This window comes from Nomascus leucogenys, chromosome 3 (assembly GCF_006542625.1).
Source record: "Nomascus leucogenys isolate Asia chromosome 3, Asia_NLE_v1, whole genome shotgun sequence".
NCBI classification, from domain to species: Eukaryota; Metazoa; Chordata; class Mammalia; order Primates; family Hylobatidae; genus Nomascus; species Nomascus leucogenys.
This window is the reverse complement of record NC_044383.1, coordinates 98,914,803-98,934,944: the sequence shown is the minus strand read 5'-3', so window position 1 is coordinate 98,934,944 and position 20,142 is coordinate 98,914,803. Positions and strand designations below refer to the sequence as shown.

Sequence of the window (20,142 nt, the reverse complement as noted above, 5' to 3'; positions counted from 1 at the left end):
GGACCACTGGGCACATGCTTTTTCAATACTTTAAGGAGATATCCGAAGGGCAGTAACTATTGAAAGTTCACTGGGTATTGATTTCAAAAATATCAACAAAGATGTAAACACTTCTTTTTTTTTTCACTTCTTAGTGACCTCATTCTGTGTATAGCTATCTCAAATAGTTTTCTTAAATACTTTATCTTGACTAACCTGCATTTATCACTTGAATATAAAATATTCCATGCCTTAATCTTGGGAATATTTTGAAAAAATTGTGAGAATTTCTTGCAAAGATGGAATTGTTTTATTAATAGGTCAATTGCTGAAAGTTTCATGCTTCTCCAACCCTTCACAATTTGTTTCACTCGTTGAAGCAACTGATACCATATTTTCAAGGTTTCTTTTTTTCAGTTGTGATAAGAAACATAAAATTCACCATTCACAAAAATTAAATTTACCAACTTATCTAGATTAAAGTGTACAGTGCAGTATTGTTAACTTTACTAACATTATGGTGAAACAGATCACCAGAACGTTTTCTTTTGCAAAATTGAAACTCTATACCCATGAAACACCTCCCTAGTTTGTCCTCCTTTCAGCCCTCGGCAACGACCATTCTACTTTCTGTTTCTGTGAGTTTTAATATTTTACAAATGTCATATAAGTGAAATCATACAATACTTGTCTTTTTTTACTGTCTTATTTTACTTACACAATGTCCTTAAGGTTCATCTATGTTGTAGCATGTAACAGGATTTTATCCTTTTTAAGGCAGAATAATATTCCATTTTACGTATAGACCACATTTTCTTTATCTGTTCACCTGTCAATGAACATTTGTGTTGCTTTCACTTGTTGGCTATTGTTAATCTGCAATAAAAATGGGTGTGCAAATATTTCCTTGAAAACCTGTTTTCATTTCTTTTGGAAAATATGGTAATTCGATTTTTAATTTTTTGAGCAGCTTTTATGCTGTTTTTATAGGGACTGCACAATTTTGCATTCCCACCAACAGTGTACGAGTTCCAATTTCTCCACATCCTAGCCAATACTTGTTATTTTCTGGTCTTTTTTTTTTTTTTTAATTAGCCATCCTGATGAGTGTGAAGTGACATCTCAATGTGCATTTTCCTGGTGTTTTTTGATGTTGAGTATCTTTTCATATGTTTGCAAGCAGTTTGTACATTTTATTGGATAAAATGTCTATTCAAGTCCTTTGCCCATTTTTTAAACTGGATGTTAGATTTTTTTGTTGTTGAGTTGTAGTTCTTTATATATTCTAGATACTAACCCAAGCCCATATCACATGTGTGTTTTCTAAATATTTTCTCCCATCCTGTAGGTTGCCATCTTACTCTGTTGACTGTTTCTTTTAATCTACAGAAGTTTTTTAAGTTGCATGTGGTCCCATCTCTCTATTTTTGCTTTTGTTGTCTGTGCTTTTGGTTTCATGTCCAAGAAATCATTGTCAAATCTCATGTCATGAAGATTTTCCCACTATGTTTTCTTCCAGGAGTTGCATAGTTTCAGGTCTTGTGTTTAGATCTTTAATCCATTTTAATTGTTGTATATGGTATAAAATAAGGGTTCAGCTTTATTCTTTTACACATGTATTATCCAGGTTTTCCAGCACTTTTATTGAAGAGACTAACCTCTCCCTATTGGCACCCTTGCCAAAGATCTTTTGACACTCTATGTGAGAGTTTTATTTTAAAACCACATTCAAATTCTATAAAAATGGCAATAAAATTTCTAGAGATAATTGCAACTAAAAAACGGGTTAGAAATCCATTTGCATTTATCTTTTGACTTCTACTTTGAGTAGGAAATGTTTGTCAACAACACTGGAAGTGGTTTTAAACAGAAATCTCCCTGAGTTTCGGGACAAGCTGATTATTCAGCACTATTTGACAGCCACCAACTAATTATTTCCAAATTGCCAACTCATGACTAATTTAATACAAATATATAAAGACTAAGAACAGAAAACTATTGAATGTGCTTCCTAATCTATGTATTAATCTATCTACAAATGAGTTTTGTATCACGAATTCAGTGAAAAACTAGGAAAATTTCTTCCTCTTAAATTAGGCCACGATCACTTTCATTAACACATATTAAAATGTTGTTTACTCTTTAATTTTTATACCATGATAATTTTTCTAGCTATTTTAAAATATTAGTCGTTTATGCCCTAAATATCAATTAAATGATTGAAGACCACATTTTGAAAAGTTCTGTTTTGATCTGTAACTATACAACTGCTAAAACAGTGCCATCCAATATAAATGTAATGCAAGCCGCATGTATAATTTTAACTTTTCCAGTAGCCACATTTTAAAAAGCAGCAGGTGAAATTAATTTTAATAACATATTTTATTTAGCCCAATATATCCCATATATTATCATTTCAATATGGAATAAATATTTAAAATAGTAACACATTTTGCATTCTTTTTTTCATTCTAAGTTTTCAAAATCTGGGCTATATTTTACACTTACAGCTCATCCCAGTTTGGAGTAGCCATATGTGACTAGTGGCTATTGTATTGAACCACATGGTCCTGAAAGCTCAAGCTTAGAAATCACATTTTCTGATCAGAACTTTCTGTCCATTCGTTCCTTCCATATTTTTCTCTCATTAACTCTAAATTTAAACTTCCTTTATCCTTTGATACTATCCTTCCCAGGATCCATCGATTCCCTCTTGCCTGTGTTGTGAAAGCTCTCGGTTTGCTTGCTCTCTAACCAGTCGGCCTCGCTTGCCAGACGCTTCTACAATGTTGGATCAGTTTAAGGACTCACTTTTCTATTTCTTCTCCAGAACCATAAGCACTACTGAAAAAAAAAATAGTCTTGCTGATTGGTACCATCTCACGTTGCTTCCATTCACCCCTGGGTGAGTCTTCAATGCTCCATTATGTATTCACTTCATTGTATTCATTCCTAGGCACATTCACTTTCCATTCTCTCAGCAGACAGTCCAAACTTACAGCATGCTCCTAATGTCTTCCTTCCCTCTCAACCCTGTGGATAGCATAGATCCCTACTCCAGAAAAAAATAGAGTAGAATATGCACAACAGGCATCCTCCTCTTCAAGGCAAATCCCTTCCACCTGAGCTCTTCATCCCATTTCCCACTGAGATCCTCCATGACTGAGTAGAGAACAAGAAGACAGATGCCATCCAGTCCTCAGTTTCTGCATCTTTAAAGTCAGATTGGATGAATTCTATTGTCTCTTTTAGCTCCAGAGTTTTAAACTCTACAGTCTCAGCATAATATCAAGCAAGCTTTCAAGTGTTGAACAGATACAGAAAAAAGAAAAATGAGTATGTGTAGGACCAGGTGGCCTCTGTTCCTTTCTGGCTCTGAAACTTTAAACAGAGACCAGAACTTCTTCAAGATTCTGTCTCCTCACCTACAAAATTGAGATAATAATAACCACTTCACAGACTTGCTCTGAAAAATTAAAGAAATAGCATCTAGATGGAAAAGCTTCTCCTGAACACTGCCTGTTCCAGAGCAGAGACTCGGTTTCCATCTTTGTTTTAGACATGGACAGAGGCATTATGGTGGTCATTGCCTGTTTGCACACAGATCTCTTCCTGCCCTTTTCCTGCAAACTAAGTTTTCCAGGTTCCCTCACTTACTGGCTTTCTGGCATGTTTGGCCACCAGAGACAATGGTGGAAGACTAAGGGTAGAAGGAGAAAAGAAATAGAGTGTTTCTCCATATTTTTTCTATTCATCAAGCACCATTTTACATGATTCTAGCTCCCTGCCAGATACCACCTACCTTGATGATCCTGAGTCCTTTATTACAAGAGAAAATCCTTAGTCCTGGGTTCTGCTAATACCACCTTCTCTCTGTGTCCCTCTGCCCCTAGAGGTAGAGTGATGTCTTGAGATTCTTTCCTCTGTTTGTAATATTTAGCAATTCCTGTTTCCTGGTTGGACCCTGATGAGGACAGTCATGATCAGTCTCAACTATCTTTGAAAAATAGATGAGGATGATAGTCTGAAATTAAGAAATAAAGTCAGAAATCTATTCAGTTGCAATGACATAATCTTATACTTTGTCAAAATTGACTCTTCATTATATTAATTTCATAGCCTAATGCTTCATTTCAGAGTTTCTTAGAGAAGTTCTGAGTTCATAGAATGAACAAAATTGGAAAATATAAAATTTGGTGAGTCCAAGATACCACAGCCAGGCTTAATAGCAAATTTACAGGGTAGAAGTTGTGTACATTGAGCTACACTGCATCGGACCAACTAGATTTTATGATACAAAGTCCAATTTTTCCACAACATATCATCCTATAGGTAATAACTTACACGTTTGAAACTCTTCTTCCATTCCTGCAGGCCTTGCTCTGTTGGAATACTGGGTTTCTAATGCTAATCTTAACTACATCCCCCACTCTTCATGCTGCACTGCAATGGTTCATAATGGATTCACATGTGAAAACTAACATTTTTAAGAAATAAAATTTAAAATTTTCTTGGGCCTATATGCTGAATAGAAAGTCATTTCTTCTACATCACATTATTTCTCAGATACACTCTATCTTGAGCTAATAGGGAGTTAACTTGCCAGAAGTTCACATCTCCTAAAAATGTCTCATTAACAGGTTTCCCTGACCTCCTAACTGTGTCTACTCACGTGCCCTCCTGGGGCAATGTCAAACATTCCATCATTGCATCTATTTGCTTCTTCCTTGACCGATAATTTGTCTAAGCTTCTGCATAGCTGACAAATAGTTGGCTTTACATTTAGTGTCTCACCTAGAGATAGAATTTACAGTATTGTATTTCATTCTGATATTCTATACATAACAGCTGTAACTATACAAATAATTTTCATAATTCTCACAAACATTTATGGAACCTGGCACTTTTCCAAGCACTTTATGTACATTCATTCATTCAATATTCACAATCACACTAAAAGGTAGAAAGCACTGTTTTCTCCATTTTACAGATGAGAAAACTGAAGTATCTAGAGATTAATTAATTTGAAATTTATACTACTACTATGTAATGGAGCTGGGATTCAAACCCCTGAATTCTGATGCCCCAACCTATATTCTCAATCACTACCCATAGTGAAATATAGTTTTAATAGTAAGCACCTTCACAATTGTAACATTTTTACCTATAATTTTTTATCATTAATTTTAATTTCTAAATGATTTCAAACATAAAAAATGTTATGAAATATTACAAATAATTTTCACATTCCCTTCTCCCAGATTCTCCACAGTACAAAATTCAAAATCAGAAAATTAACATTGGTACTGTACAATCACCAAATCTACAGACCTTATTTACACTTTTGCCAATTGGCATTACGCTAATGTCCTTCCTCTGATTCAGTATTCAATCCCAGACCAAACATTTACTTCTCATGTCTCTTCAGTCCCCTTAATCTGGAATTCTTCAACCTTTGTCTTTCATGACCTTGACACTTGACCCTGTTACTTTGTTGACTGTTCATTTGAGTGCCCAAAATAATCTTAAGATGGAGGAAGCTGGACACTAATCAGTGGGAAGTCCTTTCAAAATCACGTGGAGACACAGGACGATGTACAACTAAACCTATATTTGATGGGAGACAAAACCTAGCTTCTCGGGGAGGATCCCAGAACCTAGCAGCTTTGTGGAGATTGATATTGGTTACTGCCTCCTCCACCGCCTGCCCTACTCCTACCAGCACTCCTTTTTCAGAGCACTGTTGGTTTACAATGAATTAGAGAAATATTTCATTCTGCTGGGTAATCTATATGAATCTGATTTCTAAAGCATTATAAAACAACAATGTTGTAAGACATATGAAGAAATTTAGTTTCCATTCCTATGCATGTTCCTCCTGAATATTCCCAGCTAACTGGCTGCAGATGAATTTCCTGCATGGATAAGAGCCATACATATTATATTAAATACCGTATAAATTAAATTAAATTAAATACCATATAAATTATATACCATATATTATATTAAATACCATATAAATTAAATACCATATATTATATTAAACACCATATAAATTAAATACCACAGCCATACATATTTATATTAAATACCACATTTCTATTTTGATATGGGTATTATACACAATTCCTATATAAATATATTATTTGTCAGTATCATATTATTACCTACTCTGTGGAAGGTGAAAAATTTTTTACAGTTTATTAGCTTTATTGATACATAATAATTGTACATATTTATGAGATATATGTGATATTTTGATACATGCATACTACTTTTATTCACTAGAGGATTAAGGCAAAAGGTATAGCAAGTTATGTTGCCTGGACTAATTCCGGTGTCAGCTATAATTATCAAACTGAATTTTTTTCAGTGGACATCCTGAAAACTGAATGTAACAACATGGAGAAGGGGAAAAGGAAGACCCTCTACCAAATGGCTTGTAACTAATGCAATGTAAAATAGGCATGCTTAAAATTGGTGGATGCTGGAGTGTGAGAGCTTCCTCATGCAGTTCGATTAAAAAATGATTCCATTTTATCACTAGGATCTCTCATAGTTTGTACTGTCCTTTCTTGGACTTGATTGATCATGAGAGATATGCATTGATCAAAGTGCTTATCTCTACTTTTCCATATTAATGAGTAAGACTACACTAATACTTTGTAAAACATCAGAAGTTCTCGTACTAATGGTGTCAGTATCCCTTTAAACTCTTAAAAATTATTGAGAACTCCAAAGAGCTTTTAAGTGGAGCGATAAATAGATAGATAGTAGATAGATAGATATCTGTCATTATTTGCCATATTTGAAATTGAGACTGATAATATTTAAAAATTGTTATCAGTTCACTTAAAAATAATAATAATAAACTCAGAAAACTTTTGTGTTATTATAAAAATTGTTTTAAAATCACAGAACCCTTGAAATGGTCTCATTTTTCCAGAAAAAAAAAAATGGGAGATTTGGTGCTTTCCAAATAAAATAAAAAATATCAACCATAGGTGAGTTTTCCTATTATAAAATACTGATTTGGAAATTAATCATCATATTTAATTAGTCATTTAGTTCCCTCACCCTTTTTTATTAAAATAATGTACTTTCTTTTTTCTTTTTTTCTTTTGAGACACAGTCTCATTCTGTAGCCCAGCCTGGAGTTACAGTGGCATGATCCCAGCTCACTGCAGCCTCTGCCACCCAGGTTCAGGTGATTCTCCTGCCTCAGCCTCCCGAGTAGCTGAGATTACAGGCACCTGCCACCGTGCCCGGCTAATTTTTGTGTTTTTAGTAGAGACGGGGGTTTCACCATATTGGTCAGGCTGGTCTTGAACTCCTGACCTCATGATCCACCTGCCTCGGCCTCCCAAAGTGCTGGGATTACAGGTGTGAGACACTGCGCCTGGCCAAAATAATGTACTTTCTTAACTCATTTTATGACCACTATCCTAACACAATCCCTTGTTATTTGACCCATTTCCACTCCCTGAGAGAGCCAAAACATCAAACTGTCTTCCTTCATCTTCCTAAAGTGTCACTCTCACTATACCCTGCCCTAGTCAAACCAGGATCCATGAATACTTCTTTCCCAGGGCAAAAATTCCTGCATTTCTCATGTCTATCTTAGAATGCCTTTCCTTCACATACCACTGCTGTTAAGCCCTGAACCCTTCATTTAGTTAACGTCTACCAAGTTCTACTCACCTGTGAAGCATTTCCTATTTAGTCAGTTACTAGTAGTTTACCTCCCCCCTGCTGGCACATATAATTGGTGGCACATTATCTAAATCTTGTTATTGTAATGATTGAGCATTAGACCAGTTGCCTGAGGAAAGCTGCCACCATTCATACATTTCTGTATCCCCTGAACTGTCTGCCTAGTCTATCGTTCCTCATGCACTTGTTGATTCTGAGTTTACTCTCATTCTACTTTTCTTATATTTTCTGTCTATGTCAGTTATATTGTTCAAATGTCCTATTATGCTACTTAATGAAATATTCGCCAATCAATGCAATGCCTTAGTATAATTTGGGTGGCTGAACAAAATTCTAATGCAGGGCTTAAAGTGCTCTACTTTTACATAGGATTTGCATTATCTGGCTATGTGTTACCAAAATACATTACTAAGACTTCAACCCTAATTTACGAAGTAAGCAAAATAATGTTTAATAAGGGAAATAATTTGAAGAAGAAAGAAAAAGGAAAACGTGATGGTAGAATCTTACTGTATAGACCTGGATTTATTTCAGACTTAAGAATAAGGAGAGAAATGAGATAATCACTAAGTGCAAAGTATCTCTGTGGTGAAGGGAGATAAGAATGAACATGAGGAAGAGAGAGAAAAAAAGATAAGAAAAACTATAAACAATCACCCCTTCTTCAGTCACTGTGATGTATTTGCTTTGAGCTGTAAAACGTAACGGTTTTTCCTTAGAGCATTCTCCCACCTCAAAGTAGTTTCTGAACACTATGTTTAAAATAAAAGTTAAACTGTCCAAGTAAGCTAAACCAGATGGGCTGAGTGGTTTGAGCCCTGAGCATGTACAATGCTAGATGATTGTTGCTATTTAGTACCTAGCCTGGCACTGACACAGCCTCAAAATGTCCAAGTGGTTTAAGAATTTTCTCTGGGCATCAGTGTCTGTAATGCCCACAGCCTCACTTTTTTGATATGTGTTAGCATATAAATGTTGGACGCTTAAAAACAGGTGTTTTTTCTCTTCCTCTTCAGCCACCAATTCAAACCAACCCTGCTATTATTTAAGGCAGGAAAAAACATTAACATTGTTTTGTTATTTATAAGCATTCACTTTGCTCTTTAGGAAACCAGGACAATTTGTTGCCATGATGAATTTGTGGTGTTCTTCTCTTTACTGAAGACAGAAACAGATGCCACTCCAACCCATGTGGAATTTTAATGTAGTGTTATTCAGAGCCATAACAACATTTGGGCCACTTACATCTAGTACCTGTCCAAGACTTGCCTTCAATAATAATCAGTTACATCCATTATCTCAAATAGCTCTCAATGCTGTGAATTTGAAAAAGAGAAAAGGAAACACCTTCATAAAATGATCTTAAAGAATCCCATATTCTACTAGCTTAAATTCTGCTTGCGGTCTATAACGTGATTATGGGTTTATGAAGTATGTAATGACAGAGGTGACAGTATGAAGAGACCCTTGGTACAGCAGTATTAGGTGCCTTTTACAAAATTTTTAATTGAGTGCTGTTCTTGCCGCTACATTTAACTACCCTGCTTCCAGCGAAAGAAAAAGGAGAAAAAAAATGCCTGATACCGGTTGCTATGGCAGCTAGTGCAAAGAGTGAGTCTAAATTCTGTGTCAAGGTAATGAATTTAGCATCTACAGGAAAAGAAATAGATTTCCTGTCATACACTGTAGATCTACCACAGGAAATGAACACATTGCAGACATTTTAGGATGTTTAAACCCCATTTAAGATGCACAAAAGTGGTAGAGAGGGTGCATCAGATAACCTCGCAGGGCTCAACCCTTCCCCACCAGCGTGTTTTCATCTATATCTGTGATAGGAAAGGGAGGAAGGAGCCTTCAGTATGAAGCTAGCAGTTTGTACTTGGCAGGTCCCACTGTGATGATGGCATGGTCACAATTTTTCCTCTCAGCCCCATGGTTGCTCTGGATGTTAAAAGCCTGTTTCTCAGGGATGCTCTTTGAGAGGTCGTTTCACTCCTTCCTCAACCCTTGATGATTCCCTAGTTCTTAGCCCTGCCGGTTTACCTGGTCATCCTCCAGTGGGGCTTGCTGAGCCTACTCCTAGGCTCTCTCTCCTCCCTCACAAAAACAGATCACATTGTACTATTTTTGTTATTGGTCTGCTTAGTTAGTAGTTGAATAAGCTATACATATGAATATAAGTATGTATGACTACAAATGCTGTATCTTGCTGAGCTGAGGAATGGACATAATATATCGTTTAGATAGTGCCAAAGAGTCATAGATAACCCTCCTGAAGTAATGTTCACTCTCATAGGTACAATGGCAACTACCTCACTGGGATTACACGTGGTTTGCATAAGTCAGTTAGTAATGGTATAGCAATGATTTAATTTGGGTGCTGCAACAGACCTAAATCTCAGAAATTTAAGATTAAAAATGTTTATTTTTTACTGGTGGCTCTGCCTAATTTGGACAAAACAGCCCCATTATCTTGTAGCTCCGCCATCTGAAACACTTGACCTCTAAGGTTGACCTGGGAGAGAAAAAGAGAAGGGTGAAGAGCCAGCCTTGGAAATGGTGTTCCTTACTTCTGACCCATTCTCTGACCAGCAACCAATCATAAGGCAAAAGACTGCAAGGAAGTATGGAAAATGTGGGTGAACATGAATGGTTTCTACAACCATAAAATTCTGACTCAGACTTGGATGGACAATATTTTCTATTTTGAAAATTGGAGTAACAATTGTCGTTGATTGAGAAACACAAACCAAACTTGAGTAAATTAATATGGTAGCTCCAAAATCTTTATAGAAATTAATGACCTTTACTGGTGACTGCCCTAAGCCTTTATACATATTCAGCATTATTCTTTCTCTGTGATTTCTTTATGCCTTACCTGTTTTATCTGAAACATAAGAAAATGATCTCTAGACCTTACTAGAGAAATATTCTGAGCACATATTCTGAAATATATTTCTGTAAAAAAAAAAGAAATGATGGTAACGATAATAACAGTCTTTCACTGTACTTTCAGGCAAAATCAAAAGTTCTTGTATTCCTAGGAGCTTCTTTTCCACCTTTTAAGTATCTTTAGTCTTAGTCTTCAAAGAAGTTCACATAAAAGTGCTATTATCAAAAAATATCTTATCACTTAATTCCAATAACCGCATCCTAATGTCAGCAAAATCATAATGAAGTGCCTTCTCACCATTGTTATTTCTATAATATCTGAGGACAGCTGGGATAGTCAGAATAAAATAGATCATCAAGCCAAGTACTGTGCTAATTGTTTATATTTGTTTATTAAACACTAAGTAGAGACTAAAACAAATCAGAAAGCATGAATGGTCTCAGTCCACTTAGATGGAAAGCACAGGAACAGAATTCCCAAGTACAAACTTGGCCCTTTTGGAAGCCTAACTTGCCTATTGCTTCAGAAATTAATGGACTGCAGATGTTACTATATTTTGACAACATGTTATGCCCAGACCAGAGACTATATATGGTCCCAGCAGGACAGATGTTTTGTGCAGTCAGTGGAAAATTCAATCAAATAAGCTATAATTGCAAAAGTAATTAAAGTTCATTACTTACAGTAAGTACACTCAGAAAACTTCAATAGCTAAGGAAAAACAACTTTCTTCTCTTACCATCACGTCAGACAAAATTAAAAATACAAGAATTTGATCATTAGGGCAAGATGAAGGATTCTCTTCTAGTTCCGAGATAAGTAAATATTTGCAAATAAGTCATAAAAGTTAAATAAAATATTCAGGAATGCTTTTTATAATCAATATTTGAGTTGACAAAACAATGGGCACAGAAAATCACCAAACACATTTGATGGCAGATTTAGACATAAAATAAACTTCAAAATCATTATATAATTTCAAAATTGTACCACAGGGAATATTGCCTAAGAGGTTAAAAATATGGGAGATGTTGCCAGTTTCCTCCAAGCTTAATATCTGTTCTTTTAAAATAGCTCTGAGATGTGTCTGGAGATTTCTCTGTGCCCAAAAGTTCAATGACGTGTCACCAAATATGCATTTTATCAGAGTATTACAATAGCTACCAATTTTTATCTACTTCCTCTGTACCTAGAGCTGTGCTGAAACTTTGCAACAGTCCAGTGAAATAGGTCCTGTCATTTGCCAAATGTTATAGATGGAAGTGAGATTTAGACATTAAGTAACTTTAAAACATCACACGTAAATGGAGAAGTTGTGATGACGAATGAGACAGTTAAATTCCAGAGACCACACTCTTAAATATTATATTGACTTAGAAAGTCAAGATTCGTATTTGTTTATAAGCAATCCATTTCCCTTAGCTATTTGAAGTAGCAACAACATTTTTTTTAAATCACAGTTTATTTATGAATATCTTAAAACCTTCCTTGAACCATTTTACACTCTCTCCCTGTTGGGACGTGTTATGTAAAGTGTCCCTTTTGGTAGTACTCATATTTCAACTTTCAAGATTCAGATAGAGCCCCTTTATTGCACGTGTTCTGTATTTGATGACTGAGAATGCTGTTCACATCTTTCATGAATTTAAAATGTTGGTAGGTCTCCATTTGTTCTTACATTTCCTTTCAATTTTTAAATTTAAGCCCTGTTTTCTTTCCATTTATGCTAGCATGGAACCCTCTGAGTGCTTTATTACACTGTTATTACTCTTCAAATTATTCTCTGTGATTTTACATTCCTTATCACTTAACACATGGCAAATCAGAATTACAAAAATCTTTAACTTTGAATAAGGCCAAGCTAATGTTTTCAGTTTCATTTCTTTGCCAGTATTCCTTTGAATCACAGTAACATACTATGTTTGAAAATTCAAGAAATAGGCATTTACTTCTTCCTAGAAACCTTCCCTGGGCCGTAATTTGTAATACATTTATTTCCATTATTGTTTGCATTTTTAAAGTGTCATATACTTGCCAACATAAAAGTTTTAAAATTTGAGTGCTAGTGTCCTAAACTTTTTAAATGCATTAATAGCAATAGTTTTTTTAAAATGGAAATGCTTGCTTTTGATGGTATTGATTCTTCATTTAGATGAAGAATGAATTTAGATGAAGCTGCAAGTGGTAGCTTAGTAAATACTGAAATTGAAGTATCTGCTTTCAATTACATTTTGCTAAAAATAATTTCCCCACATTGGAGACAATTTGCAAATATAACAAGAGAAAAAAGAGTGCAAGTTAAGAGAGCAAGCCTGAAAAATTGACTTCTAAAACCATTTATATTTGGAAGTCTGGTGAATCGACTGCTTCCTGAATGATGGCTCTTGGAACACTGATCCCAAAACATTAACCCAAATGAGTCTATTATTTGGGAAAGCAGTAATTAAACAAATGAAACAAGTTTCTATACTCCAGATATCAATTCTTAATGTATATGAAAGATCATTATAAATTTTCATGAGAAAAACATGATAGGAACTATTTCCCACATTCCTTTGGCTCTAGGACCCTGATATTCATGAAACTGTTCTCAGTTCTAATGTTCTGTAAAATACACACTGGGACTTTGGGAGGCCAAGGTGGGCAGATCACCTGAAGTCAAGAGTTCGAGACCAGCCAGGCCAACATGGTGAAAGCCCGTTTCTACTAAAAATACAAAAAAATTAGCCAAAATTAGCCGGGGGTGGTGACCCGCATCTGTAATCCCAGCTACTCAGGAGGCTGAGGCAGGAGAATTGCTTGAACCCAAAAGGCAGATGTTGCAGTGAGCCAGGATCACGTGCCACTGCACTCCAGCCTTGACAACAGAATGAGACTCTGTCTCAGAAAAAAAATAAATAAATAAACCCTCCCCCACACACACTGGGAAATTCAGAGGCAAGTAATATGTTTCATAAACTATAATTATAAACTACAATGGTTTCTAATTGTAAAAGGTCTACTAGTAAATATTTGGGGTATCATTATTGCATAAGGATTTATTCTAATTGGAAGGACACTGAAGACAGCACAGAAAGAGATGTTGCTGGAGAGAGATGAAGGTAGGGTGACAAGGCACACACACTATTTATTATCAATATAACATCAATATAAGGTAGTTGATGTTATTAATTTTTCTCCTGTTTTTAGATGTCTATTTCAGTATAAATATATGAAATCATCAAGACCTTTGTTTAAACACAATTTAACTACTTCTATTTTACTATTATATGCTAATACTGACATACATAATATAGAAAATGTTTTTCTTTCTATTAAAAGTATTTGAATTGTTATAGTGTTTGTAGTATCTGTAACACAAAGCAAAAAAATGGTGGCCTCCTTTTTTAAAATTAAAAACATGAACAACTGTTCATCTGCTGGTCAGAATATGAAAGAAGTCAAGAAACAAATTATTAAAGATTGCTACTTTCTTTAGATTGTTAATTTCTTAAATGCTAGCACTACTAGCATGCTTTCTTTTATAATAATAGCACAAGTACTGCAAGGTAAAATGCCTTTTCTTCTATGATGAGGTCTCAGCTTCAACAAATATTCTAAATTTCTTAGATTTGATAAACCTTTAAAAATAGGTTTGGCCAAAAGGAGAGCGTTCTATCCAGACTTAAGGTGAGATCTGAGTGATTTTTGAGCAGTGCCAGTGAGTGACACTAAATTTGACCCCATTGTCTATCCCTTTGCTATTGTAAATAGCATCATTCCTTTGGGTCCTGAAGAAGATCCTTTCTTCTCACTAAGCGGTAATCATTGGTTCACTTATTTATCTGTTTCATTATGTTTGATCCTTCCCTATGTAGAGACACGTTCACATTCACTTTTTCATTGAAAGCAAAAAACAGTGCCTGACAACACATGTGATACTCAGTAAATGCCTGTTTTTTAAAAATGGAAGTTCTTATTAAATAACATGAGACTATTAGATCTACTTTTACTGCAATTTGATTTCCCCACTCAAAATTAAGTTTTATAAACAAAGATCTTTGGTATATTGATTAAATATATCTAGAAGGAAATAGAGAATGTTCTGAAAAATTTTATTTCTCTGGTATTATTTTGATGGGATATGCTATAAAATCAAAGAGAAAATATTTTATCTCATACCTCAAATGATTGTGAATTTATCCTTTCTTTATACTGTAAGGATGAATTAACAAAATACATAATATGGGGATTGTGAAGAACACATTCAAGTTTCAGATTGAGGTCTAAAGGCCATTCAATGATGACAAAGATGAAAGGTTAAGAATACCATGTTGGAAATCCTTTGAATCCTCCAAAAAAAGAACTATGCAAATCCACTGTTGATTGCCAAAGGTATGGCTAAATAACTATTAAAACATTTCAACACATTGTCTTTCCAAAAAAATAATTATTATAGAATGCAGATGTTGTGCAGATGCTGTGCAGTTAGACCATAGATAAAGTGTACTGCTTAACCTGTTTGGTATCTGAGTTTCATCATCTCTAAAATAAAGGATCCCTAGGCTCTTCTCCAGCTAGCTCAGATACACCTGAATAACAGTAGCTTAAACACATGGATCTTCTATTGTTGAGCATTTTGTGTATAACAATGAGTCTACTAGTGGACAAGCCCAATCTAAGCCAGCTTCTAGATTATGGCATCCAAGCCTTGGGGTCCTGCTGTTCTTCAGCTCTGCTCTCCTTTGCATGTGGTCTTCATCTTCCTGTTTGCAAGATGGCTACCATACCTATGGGCATAAGGTTTGCATTTCAGAAAGGAAGAGAGAAGAGAAAGGGGGAAGAGCAAAGGAATTTTGCCCATTAAGGTTGTACCTTTCAAAACATTTTCTAGAATACTTATTCAATGACTCCTAGTTATTTTTATTGTCTCAAACCAAGTCACATGTTCAACAATAGCTGCAAAAGAGGCTGAGGAAGTAAGCTTTCTGACTGGACACACTGCTGACACCTTCAAGAAATCAATGATTTATTAGTTCATTAACAATGGGGTATGGATATTGGATAGACCACTAGCAATGTCTCCTACACAGTTGTAGCACTCTCCAGATTCATTTACATTACCCTCTCCTCCTTTCAAATGCATGCTGCTATGGTCAGGTGAGTCACAGTGCAGTTAGTTACAATTATAACTATTACACAAGTTCCAGAGTAATTTTCAGGAGAAAAAAACAATGGAAACATTGTACTCACTGACAACGTCTCCCCATCGTTTTCTCCTTCCTCCCTTCCCCAGTCTCTGGTACCTCATAAATATGTATATCAGGTCACTTAAAGAAACTAATGGGAAAATTAGCTTCAAATATGCAAAGGATGTAATAACGTAGAAATGGAAAAGGTTTGTGGAAAAAAGTACATCACAGTATGCTAAATATTTCAATTGAGAGATGGCCAAGAAACAAGTAAAACAATTATCTCCCTAATGAAAGAAAAAATTAAAAAGGAAGTAGAGAAACAAGGAAGGAAGGAAGGAAGGAAGGAAGGAAGGAAGGAAGGAAGGAAGGAAAGAAGGAAGGCAGGCAGGCGGGCGGGCTGGAGGGAGGGAGGGGGAGGGAGGGAGGAAGGAAGGAGGAAAGGAAGAAAGGGAGGGAAGGAGGGAAGGAGGGAGGGAGGGAGGGAGGAAGGAAGGAGGAAAGGAAGAAAGGGAGGGAAGGAGGGAAGGAGGGAGGGAGGGAGGAAGTAAGGAAATTTATTTCAAATTTCACAACTGCACAGATAGTATATTAGTCTGTTTTCACACAGCCATAAAGAAATATCCAAGACTGGGTAATAAGGAAAGGGGTTTAATTGACTCAAAGTTCCACATGGCTTAGGAGGCCTCAGGAAACTTACAATTGTGGCAGAAGGGGAAGCAGGCACATCTTACATGGTGTAGGCGAGAGACAGAGAGCAAAAGCGGGAAAAACTGCCTTATAAACCATCAGATCTTGTGAGAACTCACTAACTTTCATGAGGACAGCATGGAGGAAACCCGCCACATGATTCGATCACCTCCCACTTGGTCTCTTCCTCGACACATGGGGATTATGGGGATTACAATTCAAGATGAGATTTGGGTAGGAACACAGAGCCAAACCGTATCAGTGAGTGAAATGAAATAAGAAAATGAAAGCACATTATCAATTTTTTTGAAAATGAAAAATTCAAAACACCTCTGAGTTAATGCACCAATGTTGAGCACTAAAGGGAATACCAAAAATCTTTGCTAACACAATATTAAAATATTAGTGGACCTCAAATAGTAATGTGGTCAACATTTTTAAAGAAAACATTGTACTTCCATAAATGATGCAAGTGTAATCAGAACACTTAAAAATGAGCTCACTTTTTTTTATGATGTACATCTTAAACCTCCAAATTTGTATTACTCTAGATTTTCTCAATATACAAACGGTTTTAAAGGCTAAAATTTACTTGTTCTTGTTAATTTGAAAATTATGTATGTACTGCAATAAGGAATAATAGAACAAACACCACCCTTTGAACTATTAATAGTCTGCCATATTTGGTTCTTATATTTTCTTCATTAAAGGAAATAAAATATTAAAGCTAAATTCATCTTTCCCCAGTTATGTTCTCTATCCTACGTCTCCACAGAAATTTATTAACAAAAATTCAATATATGTGTGTTTTAAAAAATAATCATACCATACATATATGAATTCATGTATTATATTTTGTATTATTTTTTATTTTACATAAAAGTTGTCATTGTTAAATATTTTTGTACAACTTAGATTTTTTTTGAAATATGGTCTCACTCTGTTGCCCAGGCTGGAGTACAGTGGTGCAATCGTGGCTGACAGCAGCCTCAGCCTCCCAGGCTCAAGCCTCAGCTTCCTGAGTAGCTGGGACTCCAGGCACCTGACTAAGTTTTTTTATTATTTTGTGGAGACAAAGTCTCGCTATGTTGCCCAGACTGATTTTTTTTTATTCAATGTTATGTTTTACCTTATCTCTCCATCTTAATATACAGACTGTTTATTCATTTTAATTACAGTGGAATATTCAAATTTTATTTTCAATGTATTTCTTAAATAATGTCATTATCACAAATGAACTTTTATATAATGACTTTTTTTCTGCTTTCTCATCTCCACCCCTTTCTAGACTTTCATCTTAACACACACACACTCACACACACAGCTTTAATTTTAGACCTCTTAAACATCAAATCTTGTTGGTGGATGTTCTGGGATCCAGCTAACCCTCTTATGGTATATAAAGGCTAGGATAAGTGTGGACAAGAAACCTCTGAACTTTTTTCAATCTCTCTTTGGGTACATTAATTACATATAACTCAGAAATGTTTTGCACTGAGTGTGAATATATACAAATTTGAGGACTACATTTAGAATGTCATGTTTGTCTTCTCAAAGAGTTAATAGTTAAAATAGAATCTTAAGACAAAACCAACAAATAGGGTGTATAAATCACTGACTTAACAGGGTGTTTCCACTGACAATGCTTTTCAGCTGTGCAGTTTGGAAAGAAAAATGAAAAGGAAAAGTGAGCTCATCAGTTCACTCAGAAAACTAAACTCTTTCATAAAGGTTTGTTGTTGGAATTGAGATTGTTTTGGATGAAAAAACGCTGCAGCCTCCCGGTCTCTAGTTCCCATTTCTTCCATTTCTGGATGTAATTAGTTTTATATTCTTTTGCTTTACACACACACACACAAACACACACACATACACACACACAATGTCAAACTACAAGCCTGAGTATTCCAAATAATTTAGCTATATTTTATGAGTAAGATTTTATTTCCCCTACATATTGTGACACATCTATTACTTCTGCATAGTTTGTACTTCACAACTTAATGTCAATCACTTTAAAATAACTAAGTGCATGGAAAAGGAGAAGTTCAAGCTAATTTTCATCACCTCCCCTCAAAAATATCATTATTTACTTTATAGTCACCCACAGACTAATTATATTTGTAGAACTTTATATATCACAGGGATTTTATGTTACACAATTTATCTGAACAAAGCTGCGCCATGTAGGCTATAAGATGACAGAACATAACAACTACAAAGAGCAAAAATGATTCTTGTCCTCAGAGAGTTAACACTCTAATAGGTGAAATGACACAGACAGAAATAAAAGTAGCTTTGAGTACGAATGTGTTTCAATGGGGAAGAAGAGGACATTTTACCTGGGAGAAAAGAGATGCAGCTGGTAGTGAATGCCAGGTTCTAACAACTGTCCTCATCAGGAAGGAAGACACCACGGGACAGGCCAGACAGGAGACTGAGAATTCTGAAACCTTAGTCCCCATCTTGGCTGGGTCCTTACGGACTAGCATCGTGCCTGACACGTACTGGGTGCCAATGAAAATGTGTTGATTTACCATATAGCCTTGAGAACATCACAGTTTCTCAGCCCTTGTTCCTCCCCCACAAAGGGGAATAAGAGATCACTCATAAGGTTCTTGTGAAGATCAAATAAGGCAATATATGTGAAAGTGTATATAGTAAACTCTAAGGCACCAGAAATACATTGCATATCATTCTCGGAGGAGTTTAAAAATATGTCACAAAATCTTTGAAGTTGGTACATCATGCTATGAAGTGACTTCTCTATGAAAAAATGTTGGCCTGTGGTTGGGGATGGGAAAGGAAAAAACTTAGCCAGTGGTTATCCTCTTCCTTTGGCCTCAGCAACCTCCAACCCATCCATTTGCCCCTCCCTGAGTGGACAGTAGGTAGTGGACCTTAGAGACTTGTGACGTTCTTCCCCATTGGTGACTGGGACTTTTCCCAGAAGAATGCGAACCACAGAATACCTCCATGTTCAAAAAATAACACCAAACTAAAGCCAATCCGTGTTTCCTCTACAGGGTTCCATCACAATAACTTTAGGGAAGAAGAGAAGATGATTTAACAACTGAGGTTTTTCTTTTTTTTTATTGGTTGGTTGGTTTTTTTACATCAGATGGGTAATGTGCAAATGTGGTAACAAGGTTGGAGGGCAGCATATCTCACACATGAGTGTAAATACCCAATCATCACACATAAGTTGCAAAAGGATCAACAACTGCATTTTGTAAAGCTGTGAGGTTTTCTGTTATTTTAAATCTCCGTGATAGGTCAGAACCCTTTGCTAGGCATAATGGAAGAGATGGGTGTACATTATGTACAATTTCTGTGTTCTGTGGTAGCCTAAGGAAAGATGCCCAGATCTGGAAATAAAGCACAGCATCATAATGACAGTGATCAAGAGGTAATGAGGAACCTGCTCACACAGTTTAGACTCTGATTACACCCTAAGAGATAACATTCATAGTCCAAGAATAGGAACATTCTGAGCATATGGCATTGACCAAACCTTCTGTACAAAACCTCAAAATAGGCATTGTGTGAATACAATACATCAGCGTACCATATTTCATGTGCTAATCTTTTCATGACGGTCTCATGCTATAGTATTTCAGTGATGGTGTAAAGAGGAGAAATGTGATTAAACCAAAGGGGGAGGTGATGGGGATTATCCTCAGGAAAAAGAAA

At 35.7% G+C, this 20,142-nt stretch overlaps 1 non-coding gene across 1 annotated transcript; it reads right to left on the bottom strand.

Annotated features, from left to right (window-relative positions):
• Positions 1–19,564: 19,564 nt before the first annotated feature.
• LOC115834587 lies at positions 19,565–19,666 on the bottom strand. Its single transcript, XR_004029526.1, has one exon. It is a non-coding gene; the product is annotated as a small nucleolar RNA U13 (small nucleolar RNA).
• Between the last annotated feature and the right edge of the window lie 476 nt (positions 19,667–20,142).